This window comes from Protopterus annectens, chromosome 14.part0 (assembly GCF_019279795.1).
Source record: "Protopterus annectens isolate FY-2018-M chromosome 14.part0, PAN1.0, whole genome shotgun sequence".
Lineage (NCBI taxonomy): Eukaryota > Metazoa > Chordata > Ceratodontiformes > Protopteridae > Protopterus > Protopterus annectens.
Window position 1 is genome coordinate 625,916,745 of NC_056748.1, and position 25,913 is coordinate 625,942,657.

Below are 25,913 nucleotides of genomic sequence, written 5' to 3' on the forward strand. Positions count from 1 at the left end.
AGTGGTGAGGATTGAGGCTCCTTGATTTCTGGGCCAGGGCACGGGTGTCACACTATGAATGAAAAACGACATCTTGGCATGATAAATGTGTTTGTATACATACTAAATTGAAGGACATTGAATGCATAAGAATAGTGGAAGTATGTGTTAGAGGTTCTTGTCTATGGCTTTTTCAATAGTGATGCCCTTATAAAATTAGCTCTGCCCTTCACCCAACAAGTCTCATGTTTTTTTCCACTTACAGCCCAAAAAACCATGAGTAAAAGAGATTAGAGCAGCCTTTCCAGAAGAAAAACATGCAGAGATGCACTCCTCTACATCAGTTGGATGAATCACTGTACTGAGCTAGCTTTGCTTCAAATCTTGTGCCTAGATCAGCAGGTTAGAACCCTGACAGATATGCATGTAGATGATGGGGGACATATAATACTGACTTGTTAATTAATAGCTAGCTCTTATTGATTCTGGGAGAAACTGCATCCTGAACACCAAAACCTAAATCATTTTATTTTCCTAACCTGAGAATTTGTTGCTCTTCAGCAGTTTGGTGCAATAATGCACAAAAACACACACAGACCCACAATTTACATGCTAGAGAATGAAGGTATATAGACAGCACAATCAGAACAGATAGTGGATGAGAGGAAGATAACAAGGCTTGGCATTGCAAATTAGGAAAAGTACAGATTGCTTTGTTTCCACATCTAAATATGGTGCTCTTAGTTGTATTATTGTAAAACAGAAAAACAATGTCTGACAGAGTGGCTTTCACATCAGAGACATTCTATAAGCTGGGTAATCCATTTGTTACCCTTAGGTGGAAAATCATTAGACTTGATGACCTTAATATATTGCCAAAACAGGGTGCTACTCATAGACGTATTTGTAGTGGTACAACATAAAATATTTTTAAGATGTGTCATTATTACTTAAACTTGCACACAACAGACATGATGCAGATGCTGTGTAAATGGATTATGTGCAAGAAATTGAGGCTTGCCCCTATATTATGTATTTATTTAACTATTTTACAGCTCTGGAGAGTTGAATACTAGTATTTTGGTGGGTTTTGTTTTTGCTTGAAGGTGTATTTGCTTAGCTTTTTTTGCTGGAAAAGATTTTCTCCCATTTAAGAACAGCTGATATATCCTTTTCACCATAACTCCTGCATGCCACCCCACTAGGCTGCCATTGTGCATTTCTCCAAGAACACATACCTTGAGAGCTGAGTCCCAGCTAGATCTAATAGTCCCCACTACCAGCATTCCTCTACACCTTCCCTTACAGGAAGGTAAACAAGCTTAGGTTACTCATTCTTCACTTTCACAGTCAGTATTCTGCTGCCTGAGCTGCTAGTCAAACTCAGGTTACCATCAGTATGGATGGACACTCCATCTGTGTCTGCCCACTATGTCTGTGACAGAAACACTTCTTCATCAGAACTGGAATTTAGGGCATCAGTTGCATCTGGTTATGATAAATATGATATTAAAAGTAAGTGTTAGTGTTTCCTCTGTGTACAAGGCACATATAATATGATTATAGCAATCATACAGCATAACAACATTTGTCTCTTAGGTAAATGCCAAAAGATAAGAGATAATTCAGGGGAAAATATGTTAAGACTTTCACTAGATTTAATCATAGTACTGACTTTATGATTCTAAAATTTGTAGCAAGAATCCTACAGAAAAAGAATATGAAATATAGCAAGATATCTCACAGCATGGCTTCTCAATTGTGCTTCCAGGATGAAAGCACTTTGATAGCAGTTTCTTGATGATTGCTGAGGCAGATACAAAGACAAGGCAATCAGTCAAGTGGCTAGACGTTGTACTCTGAGTGACAATAAATTCAGATTGGTTGCCACAGATTAGGCTACTGAACTACCCTTCAAACCTTGCCCATATTACATATGCTAGAAGTAATCATCATCAGGGAAAACCACATAAAATGGGACAGACTATTAAGCACACTTTTACAACTGTGTGAATCAAAATGCTTTGCAGGATGAAAATAAAGCATGCTGTCATGTGGATAGTAGAAATACCATACTGAATGTAATCTACAGAGAACGGTACAGGATCTAATGCCATTTTCACTACTCAGCTTTATAATTAGTATTATGCAAGTTTTTAAGAACTTCAGAAACATCTGCAGTCAGCAGCATATCAGTACTATAATAAAGGTGATATAATTGTGGTATAAAGTTCAGAGCCTTCTCTCAAACTTTATGCTGTGATAAGCACACAGTGGCAAATCTAGAAAAGCTAATCAAAAAAGTTCTGAAGTACAGGCAATGCTTTAAATGCCTGACTTGTTTCAAAAACGTCTTACACCCACATAATCTGTTTCACAACAGTTCAGTTTCAGTTTGAACAATTTATTTCGGATTATAAAATGTTGCACATTTGAAACCGGATAATTATGCATTATAAACTGCTTGACAATAGCTTAAGAAATAAAACATGACAGATGGTTCTTGATGTTCCATTCACCATAATTTGAGTGCAGCAGATCTTCCAGTTTGATCATACTGTAGTATTTAAAGGGGAAAGTTATACTAAATTCGGGACTTTGAAATTAAGTCCACAGATAAGTATTTCATACTAAAAATATATGTATGTATGCATATATATATGAATTCCTTCATTTTGGCCAAATATATGTTTGGTTGACCAGTTCCTGGGTGTTGTGAAAATAAACAAATGTACATCTGCATTAAGTTACTTTTGTGCATGGTGTAGAAGGGGAAATGTGCACCTGTTTGTTAGTGATATATTACTAGGTTTTGAATATTTTTTTTTGCTGAAGAAATTAGTGGTTTTGTAGCTTTACTTTCTGCATATAGTTAGTATTGGTTTCTATAGCATTTTTTTTAAATAATGTTGGTAATGTGAATGTTTTGTGGTTACTATTAGTTGTATTAGGGTATATATATATATATATATATATATATATATGTATTAGGGACTATATATATATATATATATATATATATATGTATTAGGGACTATATATATATATATATATATATATATATATATATATATATATGTGGGAGGAGAAATGGTAGGCTTTGTTAGGTGTTTGTGGGGATGTGAGTGTTATGTAGATGGCTGCAATGGTGCAGGATCACAGTGCACTAGAAATAAGGAATATGCCCTTTCCCCACTGCTCTTCATTCTCAAAGTTGGTGTATATAATTATCAGAGGTGTGGGAGTTGCCACTCCCCCTGTAAAAAAAAAGCATTGCCAGGATTTTTTATTTATTTATGTATTTATCTATTCTATGGTTCTAAAGGCTTGAATGTTAATGTTTTGGTGGGTTTTGTTTTCACTTGAAGATGTACTCACTCTGTTTTCTTCCCTGTTTTTATAGTTATCAGATGCTGATATAATCTCTCTCTCTCTCTCTCTCTATATATATATATATATATATATATATATATATGGGTCTATATGACTTGGTCGACAGTTCATATGATCGACTGTTTATTTGGTCGACAGTTCATTTGATCGACAAGCATTTGCCCCCTTCCCCAATGTTGTGTGACCCTGGAGTTGATATATATAGTTAGGGGGGTGTGGGGGGCACAGCCCCCCACATTGGGGGGGGGTGGGGGGTTGAAGCCCCCCACCTAAAATGCTTGCCGATCAAATGAACTGTCGACCATATGAACTGTCGACCAAGTCATATAGACCCATATATATATATATATATATATATATATATATATATATATATATGGGTATGTGTGTGTGTATGTATATATAAATGAGTGTGTGTAAATATATGTATATTTATATTTCACTAGTTGGGATGGTGGCCTAATGGTTAAGGTGTTTGCCTTACAAACATAAGGTACAGGATTTGAATTGGCTAGGCTTAAAATGGCTCGCAAGGGCAGTTAGCCTAGTACTAATCTATGAACCTAATAAGCATCTGAATATGTCTGCTTTGATAATTATTTGATACTTAAATATTGCTGTAGCGTTGTATTCTAGTTACACACTACCCTTTTGTTAATAAAAAAACAGAAGTAGAAAAAAGGAAGAAAGAATAATCACACTTAGGCAAAGTTTCTCACAGCCTGAGACCGTATGTTGCAGGTTATCTATTAAATATATGTTCACATTACTAATGATCTTTGTAAATTATGTGGGTTCCTATTGATTTGTTGACAGCTTAGGTTGTCGAATGCTTAATCATCGACACCTAAAGGTCAAACACTTACAATATCGAACGGCCACATCATCGAATTCTTTCCTTGGGAAAGAATTAGCATGGCTGTTATCAGAGATTTGCCCTTTTCCCAATGTAGAGTGATGTCGGAGTGGGTATATTTAGTTAGCAGGGGTGTGGGGGGCAAAGCTCCCCACTATGTTTAGGTGTGTTTATTTTGTTTTCGGACGGCCAGCCAAATTCTTTTCTGAGGAAAGAATTTGATGATGCGGCCATTTGCTATTTTAAGCGTTTGACGCTTAGGTGTCAATGATTTAGCATTTGACAACCTAAGCTTTCGACGTTATGATACAGATGCAATTGTGTAAATTTGCAGTTGATGCTGTAAAATTGATGCAAAACCCACTGATAGCAAACTTTGTGAGTTGTCAAACACCACATTTACTGTACTTGCAGGCAACAACACAAAAAAAAAAATTCTGCAGTAGGCCTGGCCCCTTTAACCCTCATCCTCCTTACTTAAATATACTAGCTCCTTGGTTGCACAACTCTGGAAAGAGAAATGTTCTGCCCAGGTAGAAAAAAAATGAATACGTTTTACTGCTATAATCTCACAGTACATCAGATTAATGCAAAAACATTCTGAGATTTGTCAATCCAGGAGATACCAAAAGACCACCAGAACCATAATGAAATCCAGCGATAAGGCCTGGCAGCACTGGCGACTAACAAAAAATAACTCAGATAGGCAATCATTCCTTGAACTGCGCAATAAAGCCAAAAAGCATATAAAATTAGACAAATCCCTCTACTATAAATCCACCCTAAACTCTACAAACCACAACCCTAAGCAATTCTGGTCCACTATTAACACTATCCTCCACCCAGAGAAAGTTGATAGCCCCCAGCTGTCCATTCCCCCTCCTCCAGAAGTATTGCTGAATCCTTCAACAAACACTTCACTGAAACTATAACATCTCTAAACAAACAACACTTCCCTACAACAGCCCCCCAACTCCTAACCCCCCACTCCTCTTTTCTTCTTCACCTCAGTACCTACCTCAAACATAAAAAGACTATTGTCAAAACTTAAACCCACTTAAAAATAATGAACACCAAAACCAAGTAAAAAATATATGAAGAAGATCACCAAAGGAACACTGATAGGTGGAATTTTTAAATGTGGGAGGTGTGGACAATACCCCTGTATATTGGACACTGATTCCATTAGAGTCAGGAACTATGGTAAAATTACTACCAATAGGAAGTGTTACTGTTACACCAAGGGAGTGGTTTATATTGCAACCTGTATGGTATGTGAGGAGTACTATGTGGGGAAGACAATCAGAGCCCTCAGACAAAGAATATATCAACACAACTATGATATACTAGAAAACAAAGAAACCAATGCTTTATTTAAGCATATAAAGGAACACCCGACACCATTTTAAATTTTTTGTACTTGAACAAGTAGGCCTGGGTCCACGAGGGGGGCCCGACGACGACTTCCTTGAATTTTTAGAGCTCAAGTGGCAGATCAAATTAAATGCATGTCAACCACCTGGGTTCAATGACAAGTTATCCATTAGTTCTGTATTAAAACTAAAATCAGCTTTTTTTATGAGATTTTTATTTAAGATCTGTGTTTTAAATCATACTTCAATACATAATACATTATTGTCTATGTGGATGGTAGGTGTCAATTGGTGTGTTGTAATGGGCAGTTACTGTGATTATGTTATTTTTATTTTTATTTTACATTTGTTGACCGGGCTAGTCTAGCTGGATATATTTCCATTTTCAGTAGAGGCCCAGGGAGAAAAGCTCCACACGGAAATACACATAAAAAGAAAAAAAACCTTACAATCAAAAAGCAATAACAATAATAACAAATGGCAATATAATGTCAAAATAAAAACTTTTGTTACTGTCTTTTTAAACTGCTTAATTATTTTACAGGAAATGATGTTTGCTTTGTCAACCAATGGCTGTAAGAGTTAGGGTATTTAAATATGGCATTTCTTGTATTCTCTTGTTCTGATGAAGTCTTGTGATTTTGATGAAAGCTCTTAACATTTTTTAATAAATTTTCTGGATTTAGTGCTGCAGTGTTCCTTTGGTGATCCTCTTCATATAAAACTTAAACCCACCAAACTCTCAGCTGACAACCTCCCCTCTGAATACTTGAAAACTGCAGCTGATACACTATCCTACCCAATTTCAATTCTAATCAACTATTCCATAACAGAAGGCTATGTTCCCTCGATATGGAAAATATCCCACATCATTCCCCTCCACAAAGGAACCTCCTCCACCAACCTCTCCAGTTACCGCCTCATTGCTATCCTCTCCCCTCTCTCCAAGATACTTGAAAAATGTATCAACAACCAGGTCTCCAACTACCTCCTAGATAATAATCTCCTCTCCAAAACCCAACATGGTTTCAGGTCATATCACAGCACTACCTCCGCTCTGCTCTCCTTCACCAACACTATACTTCATCACAAAAACAATGGCCTCTTCTCTACTGCCGTATTTCTAGATCTTTCAAAGGCCTTTGACATAGCATCTCATGAGCTACTACTCTCTACTCTCCCCAACCTCTCCTTCTCATAATCAGCCTGCAACTGGTTCCACAGCTATCTACACACACGCTAGCAATCAGTAATCTGGGACGATAACATATCACCTTACCTCCCAGTTACTCTTGGGAGTTCCCCAAGGGTCTATCCTTGGCCCTCTGCTATTTTCACTTTTCACTAACAACCTACATACTGACACCACACAAGCATCTCTTATACAGTCTGCAGATGACTCTACTCTCATCTGCTCTACCCTCACTCTACCAGAACTACAACAAATCACACAGGAATCATTCTCTTCTGTAGAAAGCTGGCTATCCAATGCTCAGCTCCTACTCAACCCAAGTACGACATAACTTCTCCATTTCCAACCTTCCAAAGCCACCCAAAACACCCTCCACTTTAACATTCTTACCAAAGACAATACCATCATTTCTCCATCAGAACACACATAATTACTCAGTGTGGAAATAGACAACAAACTTAGCTTTGACACCCACATATCTCTCACAATAAAAAAAGTTCACAAGAAACTTGGTGCATTATATCGAAGCTGCCAATTCCTAACCAAGGCGGCTAAAATCTCCATAGCCAATTCCCAGCTAATCTCCACCCTACTCTATGCATCCCCCATACTTACCAACCTTAAACAGACAAACCTACACAAGCTGGATGCATGTTACAATGAAATTGCTAAATTTGCCACTGGAACCTCCTACCGCAGCCATCATTGTATCTCCCTTAAAGAACCAAACTGGCTAGAACTCTCACAGCTCCTTGACTTTAATCAACTCACCCTCGCTCATAAACTTATCCCCCCCTTAACATCCCTTCCCTTCAAACCCTTCTCCAACCCTATCACCCCACTAGGCCCCTAAGATCAAGCAACAAAGATCAACTCACTGTTATCAAACCCAAAAACTCAGCAGGAGAAGCCATATTTTCATGTACCATTTTGGAACAATCTTCCACCCTCTATAACCACTCTACCTTCCAGCAGCCTTTTCAAGACTGCACTCAAATTCCACTTAAATTTGCACTGGCTTTGTTCTTGTTCTAATCCAGACTAACACCCCCCTTACCTCCCCCCCACCTAGACTCTTAACCCAACTATACTACCTCCACTACTAACCACAGTCAGAAATAGCTAGTTGTCTTTACATACTTTAACATCTTGTCTGATAACTTTGTTACTAATATTATAAACAACAAGAAACTATCTTAACTTGCAACATTTACTGTATATACTGTTGATAATCAATATCTTGTTATTGTATTAAAACCAACAACATGTAATGTTGTTTACTACTGCTGCAACTTTGTATCTCTATTTATCATGTACATGATGTGGAGCTTTTCTAACCGGGCATCTGCTGAAAAAGGACCTGCATCCAGATGGAATTTCCCGGTAAACAAATGTAAATAAAATAAATAAATAAATAAAATACCATTCAGTGACTACTGTCACTGTGTAAATACTATAGTATTAAAAATAGTAGCTTTTCTTTGCATTTCAGTATTTTTATGGCTTTTCCATGTATTCATAATTATTTCTTATTGCACTGGAGCCTCATAACTATAAAAAGCTTATTATGTGCCCGATCTAATATGTTAATTAATAAATAGCAACCGTTTTCTGTTTTTAAAGTTCTAAAAACTGAATGCCATAAGAGACTTTGTATTAAGCTTCAAGAAGATTAATTTAACAGTAATGTTATACTTATTTTAAAGTTCCAGTAGAGTTGAAGGTTATTAATTTTATCCTCTCTATCTATCTATCTATCTATCTATCTATCTATCTATCTATCTATCTATCTATCTATCTATCTTCCTTCAATTACTTGTTTTATTTGAGAAGATATTCTTTCTGAATACTCTATATAATCCTTTTTGTACAGTCTGGATTGCTTTCTAAATTTTTGAACAGAAGTTGTAAGTTCATGTCAAACATTAATATTAAAATCTACTGCTCAGTTTGAATCTTAATTGATATTTTCTTAACAGCAATTCATTTTTAAAAGAGAATTGCACCCAAAAACTGAAAAAAAAATTGTTTTCAGAATATCTTGAACTCTTCTGCATGACTAACGTCTCTGTATTACAGTAAAATGCCCTGAATGGAGGCTGACATGGGTAGCATGATTTTGTTTTACAGTCGATGTCTTACCTTCCTGATGTTATTTTAGAGGGACAGAGAGAAATCCCTATGAAGAGAGGATCATTTACTGTGGTTTTCTGTCTCATCAGTTTAAAACAGCACTGTGATTGCTTATATCTGACTGTCAGTATCAATCCACATTTTTATTTACTTTGCTTCCTTCGATTTTCTTTAGTGGCCATCTCTGATAGAGCATTTAAAGGTATGTTTGAATAACTGGCTTGAAAATATAGCTAAATTAATTGTTCTTTTCAGAGTAACAACTGTAGATTAGTTTCCAAGTGTGAGAAATCTGAACCCTGTGATGAAGAGGTGTTACTTGGGCTGAGATGGTTTGTGTTACAGTCACAGTTTTTTAAAACTGTAGCGGCAAATAGAGTCTTTGATGTTAATCTTTCCTCCTAAACTCAATGACTAGTTTCAACAAAATTGTATGAAATGCAAAAGTGATGTAACAAAACACCAGAAAGGACATGCATGTTTTACAGAAAACATGGTGATACTGACAGAAAATAAGAGTGAAAAGAAAATGTTTTCTTTGTTTCTTTCTTTGTGGCAGGTAGAGTTTGATTAAAAGGAAATACAACTAATTTGTAATAAGAAAAAAAGTAAGTTTAGTATGAGTTTTCTTGTTTGTTTGCATCTGAAAACTAAACTTGAAAGCCTTGCTTTTGTTCAGACTCCAGGCAACACAATTTATCTGAGGTGTGATGCTGGCAGTCTGTGACTGATAAAAGACACATTTTACATGCCATTGTTTCAGAGACATTGTTTTCTTAATGGCTCTGTAGTTGGAATAAGCAAATTAATCTAATTACGTTATCACTCTTAGTAGCCTTCATGATATAACAGATGATGAGACAAATGCAAGAAAAAAGACACACAGAAATAGGTTCATAGACATACAACAAATTGAATAATTATTCAGTGATGTTTTTGTGTGTGCAATATGTTAAGTATTGGATTACAGGGAATGGAAATTATTTTTTGAAAAGAAAAACTTTACATTTGTGTGCCATTCTCCTTTAAATAGGAAACTATGTTACCATCCAAACAATTACATTATGTATAGCTAGCTGATTAATGATATTACTAGCTGTCACTTTATAGTTTGGTTAGTTGATTTCCCCTGTGTAGTCCTTGCTTGCAGTTTCCTAAATGTGTGGAATTCAGATTATATTAAAGTTATATTCCAGTTTAGCATATTTGAGGCTATGTAACTAACACAGGGGCATACTAGCAGCATCTTGGGTGCATTCTCATTCTTTAGGTCAAGCATTATTTTTTTCTGGTAACATATGGTGTAGACCCTTATCTGTATGCTAAATTATAGTGCTCTTTATTACAGAATCTCTTTCACATGAGTAGGACTCCAGTCAATGGCTCTACTACTTGCATACAATTGTTTGATTTGCTTTGCTGGGGTAGGATCCATATATCCCCAGGGTAGGGAAGAGACAATATCAGTTTAATGGCTAAGGATGAACTGAGACATCAAAGGCATTATGTCAAATTGTGCAACATGCGATACATATCAAAATGGGCAGGTGAAGGAACCAATGATAAGTGATCCACTTCATCAACTCTGGGAAGAAGGGGGACTGACTTGTTTCTTATTTCATTTTCAAGACAAAGATTGCTAGTGATTGATTTTATTTATAATTCTCCAGAAACTGAACTCACGAATATTCCAACACCTACATTGGTAGTCATACACATGAAGTCAATCTTTGCTAGGCGTTGTGTACTTCATGCAGTAGCCTCTGATGATGGTCTCCACTATGTGAGCAAGGTGTTTTCCCAGTTTGTCAAGTAGTACCAGTTTGTGAATGACACTGTGAGGCCATAGTTAATTTAGGTTAATGGGAAAGCAGAGTAAAGTATATAAATTGTAAAATATTTCTTGGAAAATGTAGCATATAAAGATTGGTATCCATATTTGGGACTGACGGCTTATACAAGAGCACTTCTGGAGCAAACAATTCTCCAACAGAACTCAGCTAAACAACTGAAGTGAAGTGCTGGTTTGTCTGTAATTAAAAATATTAAATTACTCAGGTAGTGTTAGAAATGTTACTGTGACTGCACCACAAGACAGTTACCCCCCACTAAGGATAGAACATAAATTCAGAGTATTCGTTAAAGAGCAGGGAGGATAAAATTGTAAGAGCATCATACTGCCTACAAGAGGTGGCTCTTATGCTTATACTCTGCTAACAGGGTCTGCTGCAATTGTGAAGATGGACCACACTCACCAGTGTGATTGCTGATCAGGCACCACAGCATGGCGGTCTAAAATCAGCCACAGACTGCTATACCTGCACCAAATAGCAAAGTGAAAGTGAAAATGACCAGTCATCTGCAATTAACCTCTCAGAGCTTAGCTATGCTGGAAAAAAAAGATTGGGCCCAACACAGGCTATTGTGGAACCCAAAGCAGTAAAGATACCATTCTTTTAAAATGATCCTTGGGGAAGAACATTAAATAGTCTCATGAATAATCTTATGTTTGTATAAACTGTATCAATGAGAGAACATATTTATACTAGAGTATTAAAGCCAAAATGAAATCCACGTAGAAACTGAATAAGGAAGCTATGCCTATGGATATGGCCTAAAAGCTGCTTGTAGGTAAGTAGATAATTTTTTTTTAATATTTGGCAAGAGTGCAAGTATTCAAAATTATTTCACAGTTCTGTGGGGATGACTTGACATGGTATTTTAGAGAATGGAACTGTGATAGTGTATTTGGACTATGATTGTATGTTCAAACTGAAGATGAACTGTGCCTGATATAAATAACATGTTAAAGTTGTTGGTTTCAAAATGACATGGGATGTCATCTTGAGAAAGCTTGGGCACAGAGAACAATTTTTGTGGTTGCATGTTTTTAAGTTATTAAGAAGCTTACTAACAGTTTCAGTATGGATTACTTTAAAGTGGAGGACAAGAGAGATGCTTGACTTTAAAAGATAGAGCCTGCGGGATGGAATGACTGAATGAGTTGGCTTAAAGTACTTTTTGAGAGAGAGTCATTTATGTGTTTTTTTAATACCATTGTTGAATTATCACTTAAGACATAGGCAAAAATACATTTATATAAAAGAAACCAAACCATATCAACATGTTTCTAATTACAAACAACAAACATTTTTTTGAAAACTATCATCAATATAACATTACATAAATTGCTGAATTCCTGTCTTCCCTTAAATCTCACTCCTCCTCCAAAACATCATTCTGCATGTATTGTTCCTAAAATTTTCATTTTTTTCTGTGTAATTTGCAGCTACCCTTTCCTGAAGATCCCAATTCCAGTTCTTTTGTTACAATATTCAATACTTCAAATACAGTCAGTTTAGACCTTTATTTCCATTTTCTAGTAATTGTTTTTTTTTGGGTAGTCACCAGAATTAAACTTAACAAGTCCTTATTATGTCTAGGCAATTCAGATCTTGTATCCCAGCTCAAGAAAAAAAATTCTCAGTTACATCCATTTGCTCACACAATATTTCTGACAGATTACTCTTTATGGAATTTTTGAAGTCTTCCAACTCATTACACTTCCCCAAATATGTTCCCAGTTACCTTTTTCTTCCCCCATCATACCTCCAACATTTGTCATCTACCTGAGGAAGAATTCTTTGGAGTCTGCTTGAAATATAAAAATACTTATGCAATCCCTTCCAAGTAAAAATCCTAAATCTTCTAGACTTTGTTGCATACTTGAGAGCAACACATATGTCCTCCCACTGTTTCCTTGTGAATTGTTTATTCAGTTTCTCTTCACAAACTTTTATAACTTCCTCTGATTGATTCCTATAGTTATTGTGCAATATTTTATATGCCCTGCTAATTATCTCTTTTAACAGCAGCTGCTATTCTAGAGTCAGTGAAAAACTCTACCAAGGCAGGTCTTTCATTTAGGATTCCCCTATCTCTTTCTCTTGCTTATACTCTGATATCAGTCCCTGATAGGGAAGGCAGTCTCTAGCCTGCAGTCCAAATGTCTTCTTTGCCTCTCCCCATTCTCTTATATTTCCCTGTCTATATTGCTCACAGTACCTTGATTCCTTTGCCAATTTTCTCCAATAAATTCCAGCCCCCTCTCGCCTATTTTCTGTAACATAAATTGCAGTTATTCCGTTCTCCATTTTCGTATTGGCTTAATTCTTAGAATACTTTCTGCTACTTTAGGAATATGATATTCTGTTTGGCTGTTGTTATTCACTTTAAGGAACTGCATCCAAAAATCCACTCTCTAAATATTTTTTTTAATTCCCCCCCCCCTGTTCCATCATCATTCCTTTCCACTTTGAATTTTATTTTTTTGTTTGTGTTATGCATATGATATTTAACTGTGCATCTCTAAAATATCCCTTTAAATCAGGTAGCCCTAAACCACCTTGTTCTGTTGGAATGATCAGCTTATCTCACTTGACCCTTGCCCTTTCCCCCTGCCAGATAAATTCCTTCAGCTCTTTATTAATTATTATCTACAAAGTCTTCTCTGGTTGATAAAAATATGTCTGATCTGTATATAAAATATTTTCACTGCTTGCATCTTGATATCTACATCTATAAACAAGAACCTTCAGTTTCTCAGTTTTTCATTATCTTTTGTTTATTCTCTTTCCACATATCCTTAGCTGCCATAACAAAATCATTTTTAATCCATACGTGTCATTTTCTCATGTTCCCATAAATATGGGTATTGCTGGACCAATTCATGTGTGGGTACATAGTTTACAGTTATAGCCTTTGTCTTATCTTCATTAATTTTACATCCTGAAAAGACATGAAACTGTCTCAAGATGTTTCAAAACACTGAAATGTCCTTTTCTGGTTTTATCACATAAAAACAATATTGTCTGTAAATAAAAATCAGCTTTTCTTGATCACCATACCAAATATATCCTTGAATTGATGAGTCCTTTATTTTCTTTGTCAGTGGCTCTACATATAAAGCAAATAACGAGGAAAGATGACAACTCTGCCTGGCTCCTCTATTCAGACACAACTTGTAAGAAAGGAACCCTCCAACATTAAATGTTCCCTCTGATCCCTCATATATCATTCTAATTAACCTTATTACTGTATCAGGGAATGCTAATGCTTCCGTTGCCCTGCTCATAAAATCCCAGCTTACTCTGTCAAATGTTTTCTCTTCCTCCAGATCTATCAACAGTGGCATTTTTGCTTCCTTCTGGATCAATTTGGTTTTATTAATGTTGTCAAATGTTTGCCTCCATTCCAGAAAACACATATTGATCCATATCTATCAATTCTGGCAACACCTTTGCCATTCTTTTAGCTATTATACACATAAATGCTTTATAATCATGGTTTGAAACTGAAATGGGTCTAAATGAAATTGGGTCAGATGGGACTTTTCCATCTTTAGGTATTATAGCCATCACAATGTTCTCCTAGGATGCTGGTGATCCCCACTTTTAAAATACTGTTCAACAGAATCTTCCAGATCTTTATCACTTTCTTCCCTCCTAGCTTCCAATACCAGGAATACCTGGAATACCATCTATACCATCTATTCCTAGGGACTTTCCTGCAGATTGATTGTATGTGTCTGTTTTTATTGCATCTCTTCCCATCTTAACTGTTAATTGTTGAGTCTCATCTGCCTCAAACCTTGGCATACTTAAGTTTTCGGTACATATTTCCATTTGTGCTCTTTCTTGATTTCCACATTTCTCTGCTTTATACAAATGTTCATAAAAGTTTTGAAATATTTCTAATACCTCTACAGGATCTCTGGTTATTTTTGTTGTTATAGGCTCCTTAAGTCTGAAAACAACTCTTTCTACTTTCTGTTGCCTAAGTAATTTGTGCTACAAGTTTCTGTGCTCTGGAGTTATTATTAAGAAACAGTTGCTTAACAGCAATCTTTCCAGACTCATTTATATTATACAGATACTCCCTTATTTTCTCTTTAGCACTCTGCAGTTGCACCTCTTCTTGTCCTGTGAGATTCCGCTTGTTCTGCAATACTTTAATCTTTCCGAACCAGCAGGTGTAAAACTCCAAAAAAGTTTTCAAAAAAATATATACTGTTGTTGCATTCTGTTGGAGTTGAAATGACAAGCAATTTCTGTGTTAGATTTTTAAAACAGAAATAAACATATTCGGTTATTTAACATTAGAAATAGCATTTCTTTTATTAGAAACGCCTTTGAAATTCCGCTTTTTGCAGACTCCTAGTTGAGTTGCACTGTTTATTTATTCATGTATTATTGATTCTTCATTATGCATTAGAGATGTGTACTCCTTACTACCTTTTCTGTTAAGGAATGGATATTATATTTGTATATACTTAGTTGCAAGCATTACTTCATTTTATTTTCTTTTTAATCATAAGATTCTGTATGAGTTTTGTTTTACCCTATGAAAAGTTGTTTGCTAAAATGTATTTTAAGGGAAACAAACAGTATTTACACTTGATTAGGTTCATGAATCTTCACTAAGACATTCTTGGTTACTTTTATCAAGTTCATGTTTCTTTTTTGAAAACTTTTTTATGTTTGACACCCTGTCTACACTAAATGGACATTTATTTATGCTTTTAATGTAATACAACTTTAAATGTGAAGGTATGTCAGTGGGTTCAATTAAGGCAGCTGTTTGTAATTTTGTAACCCCCCCCCCTTTTTTGGGTTTTAAATTGTGTTTGATGATTTTTTCCTTTGTCTGAAGAAGTCTTCCTACTAAGGGAGACGAAAAGCGCTTTACTTTTACATTTCCTAATAAACCTTTGGAGTTTTACACCTGCTTGTTCGGAACCTTTTGGTTTGTTTTTTGACAGTTTGTTTTTCTTCAGTTTTGGAATACTTTAATCTTTGTCAGCCCCTCTAAATAATTTCTGTTACTTCTTAATAATATCTCTTTTTCCTTTATATCTACCCTATTTTATAATTCCACTTTCATTTTACTAGCTATAATTGCTGAAGAAATTTCTGTCTTACCTAATGACTTTCAAATATTTTCCACTACCCATTCCTTAAATTCCTATCTTTTTAACAGGCAGGTAGCGAAGCTCTAGCATCTCATTTTTACTTTATTACCTTAAATTTTTGTCTCAGTTGTTATTGGATCATGAGTTCCGGCCCCAAAATCTGGACAACACCAAGAAAGGAGGGGGGGGGTGTCTATTCATCAAGGACACCCACACCTCAAGGTTGGTGGCAACGCACGATGCATCGGAGACCATCCAGGTGCAATTAACCATAGGCAAGACTGCTCTGCAATTTGTAGCATGTTACAGGCCACCCTCTCAATCTCAGAAACCTCACATAGCTTTCCTGAAAACACTGGAGGGGATAAATGTATCTCCAAACACCATCATACTAGGTGACTTCAACTACCCGAATATAGACTGGGATCACTACTCAAGCCCCAACACTCTAGCCCAAAGGTTCCTAGAGTTCATAAACTCAAATGCCATGAAACAACTAGTCACCATCCCCACAAGAGGAGAAAACATACTAGATCTCATCATCATGAACATGGGGTCACAATGTTCAACACTGGAAGTATACCCCTCACTGGTGAGATCAGACCATAAACTAATCTCACTGGAAGTCCACATCCCACCCCCACCTGAGATAAAAAAGACCACAGTGAAGAACTTCTCAAAAGCCGACTTCACACTTCTAAAGTCTGGTGTGGTCTCTTTTAAGGCCCCGAGCTCATGGAAACCATTACTCAAGCCGCTGAATCACTTACAAATGCCTTCTACCAGCACCTACAGGACTGCATGGATCAGGCAATCCCAAACAAAACAAAGACTCTTTGTACCAAAGGCAAGCGTCCAGTCTGGTGGACCCCAGCCATAAACAAGCTCTACAACAAAAGGAGGAAGCTACTACAAGATAGAGCAAAATTCTTAAAAGGGAAGACACCTTTGATCATTATAAGTAAAAAACTAAAATCTCTCATAAAATCATCCAAGGCAAATTTTGAGAGAAAAGTCGCTAAGGACTCAAAAGACAATCATAAGGCCTTCTTTAGCTATGTTAGAAACCTGGGAGGAAACTCCCAGATATGCTCAGAATTAGTTCAAAACGATGTAAAAATTATTGAACCTACAGACATTGCCAACATACTGGCTGACAGGTTCAGTGCAAACTTCTCCCCCCCTCCCCCCCAAAAGGTGAGATATCTATACCAGAGGATTGTAGCCCCCCAAACATCTCTAACGCTCAGGTGAGAACTGCTCTCTCCAAGGCAAAAAACACAGCATCCATGGGACCAGATGGTGTCCCCAGTTGTGTGCTCCACGAGCTCAATGAGGAATTAAACCCGCAGTTAGGGCAGCTGTTTAATCTTAGCCTCACCTCAGGATATGTGCCCAAGGAGTGGAGTACGGCAACTATGGTCCCACTTCACAAAGGCAGTGCCTACACCGACCCTGGAAATTACCGTCCCATCAGCTTGACAAGCCTGATCTGCAAAGCTATGGAGAGGATCATAATGGAACTCATAAATAAAGACATAGGGGACTTGCAGACTTTGGATCCGACCCAGTTTGGCTTTGTCAAAGGCAGATCATGCCTTTTAAACTTGGTTGACTTTTTCGAAACAGTCACCAAGGCCATTGATGAGGGAAAGGCAGTCCACACAGCCTACCTTGACCTGGCAAAGGCTTCTGACACAATACCCCACTCAGGTATCATTGAAAAACTCATCAGCTTAAATGTAAGCCCATATGTCACAAGATGGGTTGCAAACTGGCTAAGTGACAGAACCCACAGGGTCAGAGTTGCTGGTGCCATGTCAGACTCAAAGCCTGTCACAAGTGGTGTCCCACAGGGCTCAGTCCTGGGCCCACTCCTGTTCAGCATCTACTTTTCAGAAGTACAAGCAAACACAGGAGGATTATGGCTGACAAAATTTGCAGATGACTGCAAACTGGGCGTCATAGTTGAGAACACATCTGACACAGATATCCTTCAGAAGGGTCTTATAGAAATGGATAACTGGTGCCAGAGCCATGGCCTAAAGTTAAACGCCAAAAAATGCATAGTCATACCCTTCGGAAAAAACAAGGTTACCCCTAGCGACCATATAGGCGGCAACCCACTAAGCACAGAAGAGGTTATCAGGGATCTGGGGACCCAGGTTGACAGTAACCTTTCGTTTGACACTCACGCTGCCAAAGTAGTTAGGAAGACCTTCTACATTGCCCACCTGATCATGAAGGGATTCACATCTAGATCAAGGGAGGTCATCGTCCCCTGTACTCATAACTCATCAGACCAATGATTGAGTACAATGCCCCATTCGGAATGTATCTGACACGACACCTGCAGCAACTGGAAAGGCCCCAAAAGTTCCTCACCAAAAGGATAAAGGGTCTCAAAATATGTCCTATGCTGCCCGACTGAAGGAACTCCAGCTCTATTCAGTCACTTACCGCCTGCTCAGAGGTGACCTGTGCCTGACATACAAGGCCATGTCCAACCCAGAATTGATGAACATGCTTCACCTCAAAAAATCTAGATCCCTCAGAACTACAAGGGCGGGAGACTTAAACCTTGACACGGTTATTAATAGGACGTGCTGGAGGGACAGATTCATCACCCAGAGACTCCCTATGCTGTGGAACAAAATCCCGGTACATGTGAGGCAGAGCACCTCGTTGGCTTTGTTCAAGAGAAATCTTGACCAATGGATGGGAGATCGCAGATATACCCCAGGGATTATCTCAGTGTCACTGCTTGACAGAGGCACAGCAAACTAATGGGCATAGTAAAGGGGTGGCGAAAGCCACAAAACTCTGGGCTAGGCTTATAAATGCCCTTGGGCAGATAGCCTAGTATGAACCTATGAACCTATGAACCTATGATTTAAAATAGTTATTGTATGTGTGTTGAAGCTTTCAATTAAATGCACATATTACTGTGAAATATAATTCCCATCTAGTGTTGCCCAGTTATTGTATCTTGCGGAATAATATGCAAATTCTCTCCAAGTTCCTAGTTCTGAATCTAAGTTTTCCATACCAAATATTTTCATAGATTTCTTCAGAAATCTGCCCCTTTTGTTATATTTTCCCTACTAGGTCCCTCAGTTACATCCTAACTGCTGCAAATCAAATTCCATTCCTCATCTACAAGTAATAGTTCCTGCTGAAAGCTGATTATTCTCCCCAAATTTTCTTAAGCTTTATAATAGTAGTTTTAGGTAGAATATAAATACATGCCAACATAATACTCCTCCCTTGTAAATAGCCATTAATTACCACAAATCTACCATTATTATATCTTTCCCTTTTCTATCACTACTGGAGCTCCTCTAGCAATTAGTATAAGTACTTCTCTTTTCCTTTGTCTCTGATACTCTGCTGAATCTCCCCCTGAAGTCCATTCTTTATCAAATTCACATGTTCACTTCTTTCCAAATGTGTCTCTTGTAGCATTGCTATTTGCACTCTGCATTTCTTAATATAATTTAATATTCTTTCCTTTTTGTCAATACCCGTGAGGCCATTCACCTTCCAAAATAATATGGATAGTATAGCCATTATGATAAGAAGATATTATTCCCACCTATTATATATGACAGCTTTTTAAATGTCTATTTCCAGCTTTTGTGTTACATGCATCCACTAATGATTGGCAGGCTGATCTTTTTATACAGTTGTTTATTGCCATCTCCAATTGAACCTATGTCACATTTTACAAGATTTTTTGTTTTAATGAAAATCCTCAAAACACACACACACATGCGCATGCACACACACACACACACACACACACACACACACACACACACACACACACACACACACACACCAAAACACACACACAGCACCCCCATAACCTATTAACTTAAAACAAACCCAAAACTATGTATATTTTTAAATAATGAAGCTTAACCCTCTTGATAGGAACCATTGTCCAAAATTAACAGCTGCACACACAGGTAATACCTAAGCTAAAATTATGGTTATACATGCTAAGACTCATGTTTATGGCCACCCTCCTACTTACACTAACTGCTGTCTGTTTTTATCTTTATTCCCCTCCTAGATATGAGAAACAGATTGAATGCTTTTCGAAAACATTAATATTTAGTCTTAAAATACTGATCTGGATTTTATTGCCTACCCCAGTAGTCAGCTTGTCTCCAAAGAAAGATAAATACAAATTGTACAGCTGCTCTCAATTGTATACTTTTCAACTCATACTAAACATTTATTTGCTAAATGAAAACTTTTCATCATATTCAGTGTTTTCTTATTTACTTGGTAACACAAAAAAATCATTATTAGATTAAGCCAAGGGCCTTAATCTACACGTTTACCTCTGCAGCAGCAAAAGAAACAATAGCAGCTCTACATAATCTGTGCACTTTTACACCCCATCCCCCACCTCAATATTAACTTAAACATGATTTTGTCCAGTCTTACTTCTTATCTTTTTACACTGTAATACTTAAATTTCTTAAAACTTAAAAAGAAAAATGCACTTGTTTATTTCATTACCTTTATCACACACAATAACTAAAATTCTTTACTATATAACTTGCAATTTCTATCATGAAATGTTTTATACAAATACTGTTAAAAACAAAAATTATTTTACTTAAAGTTACTTTTTTCCTTTCCTTTTAGTGGACTTCCAAACATTACTGACATAAAGTAGGGCATATGCTTTTCAGTCCCCACCCCAAGTTTACCAAAGTCAAGAAAAGTCCAATCTTTCCACTTTTTCTTGTAAACCCATAGTTCACAAAAGCAATTGATGCTTTACAATCTCAAATGTATTCACTAATTTCAATGTTGCTGGTCTTCTTCTTGTTCATTTCCATCTCCCACCCCCTGACTCTGGTTCAAGTTCAGGTACTCCTGATTCTTCTAGTTAACTCCTGTGCTTTATTCCTGTGGCTCAAGCATATTTCTCTGAAATGTTGGAAAGGGCATTAACAGAAAAATGAAAAGCAGAGACCCCTTCTGCCTGATGGATCACTTTTTGTTGGACAAACTTTTGCATTTCCTCCTTAGTCTGTTCTACATAAAAAATGACTTTGATCCTCCAGGAAAAAAAAATCTTCTGAAGACAGCTGGATACAGCAGTGTAAATCTCATACCTGCATCTCAACATTCTTTGTTGGGATACATTTTCTTCTCTTCTGCATGGTGTAGAGTGAATAATCATTTTCCACAAACACACTACTATCTTCAATTTTTAATTCTTTGCCCTTCTGCCACAGTTTTGTCAAGATCAACTCTTTCTGATGGCATGATTGCACCTTTACTAATATAGATCTTGGCTGCTTTCTGTTGGCCAGGTTTACAGCATTCACATGATGTGCCCTTTCACTTAACAAATCCTGCTGTGGAATACCAATACAGCATCTTATGCATGCTTTTATAAAATTAATACAGTTTGTTCCTTCCAGTTTCTCTGGTACAGTAGAAAATCTGAGGTTCTCCCTGCATGTTCTGTCCTCTAACTCTTCCATTTTTTGAAACAGCTCTTCTTAAGAATTGTCATTCTCAGCCTGCCTTTTCTTCATTTTGATGTCTGATTTTTGCAGTTTTATCAGTTCATCTGAATAGCTTTTTAAAGCTTCTTCCATTTGTTCCAGCTTTTTGTTATTTGAGTTTATATACTGCTTCAGTGTTTCATTTATTTTAATCAGCTCTGGGCACATTTGATTTATTTCTCATGTAAATTACTAGAAGCCATGGCTTGCACCAAAGCTGGAGCTTCAGCTACTTTTTGCTGAACAGCTGCAGGATTCTTCATAGTCAATATTTTCTCTTCACTTTTTCTAGTTGGTTTTCTTTCAGGCTCTCTACATTTCTTCTTTGCTGGCATCCAGACAGAGTACTTACTAGCCAGTAACTGAGTTTACTAAAACTGGCAGAGTTACTGGGCCTTATCTCTCAGTTTCTTTTTTCACAATGGGAGAGTTGCAATTAAGCTGATGGTCAGTGTGCAGTCATCCATAGAAGTCCAGGTAGTCATTTATGTTATTACTCAAGGCAGACTTAGGGGCATTTGTTTGTAAAGATGATGAGGCAGATTTGAAGCATGATACTCCCTTTTCTGCTTTCAGAAAGAGTTTGAGTATGGATACCACAATGTTTTGTTTCTTTCAGAAATAGCAAGAAAGTGCTTTGGTACTGCTAATACTTATTCTACAAAAATATTAAGGGAGAGGAGGTGTTTGTGATGGTAATTGTTTTTGCTCACCTTCCATTGGCACCATGCCTTTTTTGAATTTCCATCTGTGCCTTTCATTTGTGTATGAGCCATGAGCAGTTGCCACTTTCAAGTTAGCTTATTATACTTGGGAGCAATTTGTTGATTACAACATTTGCTGGGATGTAAAATAATTTAGGGTAGTTCATGAATTAGCTTATTTCTGTATGAAATCCCAGTTTAAACTATCCATCTCTTTCAGGAGTTGAGTTTCAAGTCATTTTTGAAAAGGGCTTAGCTTCAAGAAATGGGTTGGCCTTTTTCCTCTTATATTATCTAGTAGTCATACAAGGCAATGGTCACCATGAGTTTGGGAGAACTACTGTTCCTAATCATTCCAGAATGAATGCTGTATATCAAGGAGTGATCAGTTTATGTTAGCTGATTTAGGTCTAGTTGAGAAGATGATAATTTGAGTTAGATTGTGAGCATAGCTGCAACAATTTAGTAGCTTCTTTGTTGGACCTAGGTAGTTCATATCAAAGTTGCAATTAAAAAAATTAATTACATGACAGACTCACATGATAGAAGAGAGAGAGTATTATCAAATAAAGAGATGGATGCATGTGAGGGAATGAAAAAACACATTTGGTGCGGCCTCTGGTGGAGGGGCTGAACTAGTAACCATTTGAGACATCAAGTGTGGTGTTAATACCATTCATGAAATTTCTATTTATGAAAGGTCACTCCCAGAAAATGATGTAAGGTAGAACTTATATCCAAATAAAGTTCAGCAAAGTGATGGATAAGAGTTATATATTTGTATGATAAATATAAACATGCCTAAAACTGAATGGGATGTGAGCTAAGCTAAACAATCTTCTCTTGGTTTGAGATTGGCTGTGCAACTGCCTTGTAAGAAAAGTTTTATTTGAATTCATATTTTATTTCTTACCCTGTTTGTAGGAATGAAGGGATAGCTTGTAGACAAGATGATTTACTTTGATTTATATTTTGCTGTTTTACCTTTAATTTCCGGTGTTTTTTGTTAGAAATGGACATGTTTTAGACAGGCAAACTCTAGCCATCCCTAGGTGCCTAGTTAGCTATAAATTCACACAGACTGCAGAGGACAATCCAGAGCATATCTAAACAATCCTGTCATGGTTTGCAATTTATTGATCTTTACTGTTAAAAAGAAGTGTGACTTTGAGCGATAGTGAGCAGAAGCTACTGCTCACTTTTGCAAGCAATGTAAAGGAATCCAGCTTTTGTGCAACTTTCACAACTTGTAGTTCAGAGCAACAACTTTACTGTACTTAATTTAATAGTTGTATATTGTCTGTGTGACTTTTCTCTTTGAAGTTGATTTAAGTTCTCTTTGAATTGTGTGGTAACTGATTTGATTATTCTTTCCTTTTAGAAATTTTTTAGACATTTGCAGTTGAATATGGATTCCGTAAATGAGACTGCCATTTAATGATTTGCTAAAGCACAAATATCTTGTACAGTTAATAAAATACTATGTATATTTAAATGTGGCACCAGACAACACTGTTGATCTGTATTCCTCATGACAAAAGTTGGATGATTTGTTTGCCATTATTACTAGTAAATCTAGACTTATGACGACGATTGCACTTTTGTAATTGGCATGACTTGGAAAACTGTTGTTACATATATTAATGACTGGACTGATAAGATAAATAATGTTAGGCAAAGTAAAAATAGAACACATTTAGTAAAGGATGTATCTGTTGTCTGCAAAGATCACTCAACCCCTATGAAACAAGATAATGCCACTGACAACTTTGGAATTCTGGATACAAGTATTGAGCAATCTGAGGATTCAGAGTGTATAGAATGAAATAAAAAAGAAAGAAAGGAAGAAGTACACAACAAATAAAGACGAAAAAGAAACTGATAAATGTCTGTAAAGCAAATAGAATACATACTAAAAAGGACACTGCTTTGTTGTGTAACACACAGATTACAGGGCATGATAACATTTTTCAATCAGAAAACCTTCAATTGACAGAGAAAGGCATCATTTTTCAAAAAGAAATTAGAAAAACTAGGCAAGGGGTAGATGAAAAGAAAGAAATCAAAATTGAACATCGAAGGATTGAAGAGCATTGTTGTAAGAAAAAGAAAAAAAATAGGAGAAAGACAGATGTTGACAATATGGCTCCAGCTGTGAATGTACAAAGCCAGGTGGATGAGAACAGTATGCTTGTAAATGTTATAAGCAATGAAAACAATGGGATTAATAAGACTAATGGTGATTAAGATCATTCCTTTGTAGCAATTGATAGAGCAGATATTATTGAATTAGAAGTTGAAAATTGTTCAGATCTGGTCAATAAAGATATTCTTACAATTGGAGATTCATTTGTTAGAGGAAATGATACTCACATTTGCAGAGAAGATAATGAACATTGAATACTGTTATGTTTGCCAGGAGCAAAAACAGAGGATATGAGGCATGCCTTATAAAGCCTTAATGTATGTAAGTATGGAAGTATGTATCTGTTTTTTTCATGTCATACAAATGATCACATCTACAGGAAGTCTCTGACTGTTAGCAGGGAACTTACAGCCCTCTAAGCATAGTTTGTACAGGTGTCAGGACATATTTTTCACAAATCACATATAGGAAGGAGAGTCATGTCACTGGAAATGAAAAGATTTTTTGGATAAATACCTACATGAAAAAAATGTCCCATTTTAAGAAATGGAAATGTGTAGAGAATCTGAGTCTAATTTTGGGCACATATTCAGACAGGATAGTCTGCACTTGTCAAGATCAGGGATGAGAATTTTTGCAACAGATATTTTCCAATATTTGACAAACACAAGGTAGGATTCTTTGCCAGGTCAAAAATTTTACAGTTCGCAGATAGCAACATTTGATGCATCTCTGTTAGTTATTAATGACAGGAATTTTTTTTTTATTGGAAAATTTGGTATGTTCCCTCAAGATTGATGTTGTTATTGTTTGTGAAACATGGTAAAAAAGAATGACTAGAAACCAGTTCTGTCAGGGTATAAAAGTTTTTACTATAACAGACATTTTGACAGAAAATCAGGTGGAAGTGTTATGATAGGGATTAAAGATAGTTATGAGACCTGTGATTATTACATGTGCAGTGATAACACCCATATTATAGATTGTGTAGCTATGGCAATAACGAAAACCCTGGAACATGTGCTATAGACCACCAAAGTCAAATGCTGATAATACATTCTTGCATGAAACACAGGAGAGAAGAATAATAGTGGATGGGGACTTAATTTATCTGAAACAGACTGGCATAATATTGATTCAACAACATTAGTAAGGAATTTTATTTAAACCCAGCCACTGGGGATACACAAGCCAGTGCATTTCTTCGTGCCGGTCCCAAGCCCGGATAAATAGGGAGGGTTACGTCAGGAAGGGCATCTGGTGTAAAACCTCTGCCAAATAACATATGCAGACAACAATACAGATTTCCATACTGGATCGGTCGAGGCCCGGGTTAACAACGACCGCCACCAGTATTGTTAGCCAACAGGGTGCTAGCAGAAATTGTGCTACTGTTGGCCGAAGGAGAAGAAGAGTGGGAAGGCATGCCAAAAGCAGAAAGAGAAGAGGAAGGTTAGGCGTGTAGTGGTGAGGGTAGGAACTTTGAATGTTGGCAGTATAACTGGTACAGGGAGAGAGCTATCTGATATGATGGAGAGAAGGAAGGCTGATATATTGTGTGTGCAAGAGACCAGATGGAAGGGGAGTAAGGACAGGTGTATAGGTGGCAGGTTCAAATTGTTCTACATTG